General features: G+C 41.3%; 1 pseudogene; it reads left to right on the top strand.

Annotated features, from left to right (window-relative positions):
- The first annotated feature begins 215 nt into the window (after window positions 1–215).
- On the top strand, window positions 216–269 carry LOC148683760 (U6 spliceosomal RNA; annotated as a pseudogene).
- The last annotated feature ends 3,040 nt before the right edge of the window (window positions 270–3,309 follow it).

Genomic DNA, 3,309 nt, shown 5'->3' with positions numbered 1-3,309 from the left:
CACGAAAGCTCATACCAAAATAAAAACATACCATGCAGAAAGACTTCACTCTCTGCTGCCCCATAGATAGGCTCAAAAGAGCATTGTGAACTTTTTTCAAGCCTAACTTCTTGGGTGGGGTTGGTGGTTATCACAGAGATTCTGGATGGGGAAGAGAGTGTTTTAACCCTTCCAGGCATATAATAAAACGTGTCCATTTTTAAGGGGGGCATATTGTGCTCGCTTTGGCAGCACATGTACTAAAATTGGAACGATACAGAGAAGATTAGAAAAGATTCCAATTTTATTAGATTTGGAGAAGCTAATCCTTTGTAAACAAGAACTGAGCAAGCAAGGTCTCTCATATATTGTTGATTTTTGAGAGGGTGTTTACTGAGACCTTTCAGAGGAACCTTAGCAGGTTCTGGTGGGTACCCAAACACCTGTACGCACCCACCAGGAAGGCATATATTACTGTCACCATATCTTTTCAACTAAAAAATATGCTGTGAATCTTCTACTTTGTGGACTAATTGGCAATGATATTGTCAAACTGGATTTAGGATATTTTATTAAAACTTACATCAATCATTAGAATTTCAGTATTTCAGATCACCTGACTATTTTTTGGGAGGGGAGCCTTCTGAAATTCCCCTCCCTCCCTAGAAGGTTTCTTGAGAAAGGGGGACAGAGTAGAGGACTGAGACCTCAATCCTCAATCCTTACTCATACAAAGTAAAAGGTAAAAGGTAAAGGACCCCTGGACGGTTAAGTCCAGTCAAAGGCAACTATGGGGTTGTGGCACTCCTCTCGCCTTCAGGCTGAGGGAGCTGGCGTTGGTCCACAGACAGCTTTCTGGATCATGTGACTAGAGATGAGAAGGCCTAGGAGGAAAACCGAAAAATGGGGGGGGGCTGGAACCCCAGGTTTCTCCCCCATTTTTTCGAAAGCCATTCCCCCCCCCCAAAAAAAATGTTTTGGGAAAAAATAGCTTGATATAGTTTGAACATTCCACACACTACCCCCCCCCCCATTTTCCACCCCCCCCAGGACTTCCAGCACCTACACTTGGGAGCACCCTGCTGACTGACACCAGACAGGTGCTCTCACTGTGCTCTTTCTGACAACCACTCAAAACATTTTCGTTAGGGCCAGTCCATCTGAACACGTAGAAGCTGCATGCGATTTACTTCCTTTTAACCACTGCTGGATTTAATCATCTTTTTGAAGACTCTTAAATACCTGCTTTTAACTGTGTTTTATCAATCATTTTAATGTTCTGTTGTATATTTTTGTAAACTGTTTAGAAGCTCTCTTACCATCATGAGCTTTATGATATATAATAACAAATTCAATTTTTTTTAAAAAAAAAACCACACTCCTTTTTCTTTCAAAGAGAGTTTGAGCCTATTCAGTAGCTGGATGTTGGTTACTTCTGGCCCTGTAGAGATGGGAAGGCCTGGGAAAAACCTGGAAAAATGGGGGGGGGACCCCAGTCCCCCCCACGGTTTTTTCCAAAGCCATTATTTTAGAAGTCCATGAGAAAAATGACAAAGGGGAAGACGAAGAAGAAAAGGAAAAAGATACCAGTAGTTCAGAAAATGAGATAGAATAAACTGCATGTATATGTTGTGTCTTCTGTTTGTTTGTTTGTTTGTTTTTCTTTGTGTTTTTTTTAAAAAAAAACACTACTCAAAGGGTAGATCTTCTATGGAGCTTAAATATTGAGGTGGACCTTAACTTTATTTGCTGTTGGTGCTAAGGGGCAAATCTGATTATTTTTTATGTTGATTGGTTCTTGCTTTTTTGTTGCTTTTGATGGAAAGCGGGGTGGTTACCTGTTTTATTGCAAGCATAATACTTTTATATACGGCGCGTTTCATTTGTAAAACTACTCCACACTGAACTTTTGTTTTCATTTTTTCCAAAAAATTCTATTTTTTCCGGAAAAACAACAACTGGGGGAAAACATTTTTTTCTCATGGCTTCAAAATTTCTGGAAATTTAACATCTCTACATGTGACCAGCATGACTAACACTGTTTACCTTCCTGCTGCAACGGTACCTATTTATCTACTTGTACTTTTTTTTGGTGTGCTTTTGAACTGCTAGGTTGGCAGAAGCTGGGACAGAGCAGCGGAAGCTCACTCCGTTGCGGGGATTCGAACCGCTGACCTTCTGATTGGCAAGCCCAAGAGGCTCAGTGGTTTAGACCACAGCACCACCCTCGTACCTCATACAAAGTAGACTGCTGGGAAGTCTTATTGCCACATACAGCACATTACTTCTCCCACACCCCAATTTTGACTCTGAGTTGGTAATTAGTTCCTGAAAGACCACTTGCCCATCACTAGCAACCTCCTTTTGAAACATGGAACTGCAGGAGAGCATTGTATGTTCTCAGATATACATAGTTCACGTGGGGTGACGACCACTGATTTTTGGCCCTGTTGCTAGTGGTTGCTGAAGAAACCAAAAGCAGGTGGGGCACTACACAAACCAGCAAAACCAAGAGAGAAGAGTTCTCAGGTGTGCCCCAAACAATTTATTTTAAATTTCAACAAATTTTGGAGAAATTCCTTCATCAAGGGCATATTTCACTGGAAGGATGATGAGATTAGATTCACTTCTAATGATGCCTCCGATGAAGCAATTTCTCCAAAATGCTTTGGGCTTTTAAATCAATTGTTTTTGGTGCTCCTGAGAATTATTCTCCCTTGGTTTTGCTGGTTGCTGAATCCCATTTCAGGCAACTTATTGAGAGATTTAGTCACTGGACCACACAATTACCGCATACACACAAACAGGCACCTTCTGATTTTAGAAGCAAATGTGTTTCACATGCAGAGTAACACCAGAGAAGTGCTTAATTTTTTACGATGAGCTGAAGAAGATGTGAAAACAACAGGAGCCGTGTCTTAAAGGCAACACTTTCCTTGTCAAGGTGTGCTATTGCAACAGTTCGTGGCCTGAAAAGGCAGGTTTCTGTCAAGCCACGTTGCATTTCACAGCCCTTGGTGCTCACTTCGTTCATGCTTGGCAAGGCAGGAAGCTAAGTGTGGCATCAGAGCTAATGGGTAATCTTCTGTTAAATTCACCAACATATTGACATGACAGCTATGCAGAGAGCACAACATTAGGTTCATTAATAAGACTGCTTCATTCCACAAAAAGAGTGAAATCAGAACACATAACATGAGGTTTGTCTTGGAATGGCAGGGAAAAACAGAGCCAGAGCCATGTAGCCAGGATTAATAAGTGGAAAATTATTCCATCCCAAAACATGATGAGGAGGGTAATCTACTGATGCCCCCAGTAGCTTATTACAAA

The sequence above is a fragment of the Zootoca vivipara genome, chromosome 12, assembly GCF_965207765.1.
Source record: "Zootoca vivipara chromosome 12, rZooViv2.hap1.1, whole genome shotgun sequence".
Classification (NCBI taxonomy): domain Eukaryota; kingdom Metazoa; phylum Chordata; class Lepidosauria; order Squamata; family Lacertidae; genus Zootoca; species Zootoca vivipara.
The sequence above is the reverse complement of the archived record's forward strand: the minus strand, read 5'-3'. Positions and strand labels throughout refer to the sequence as shown.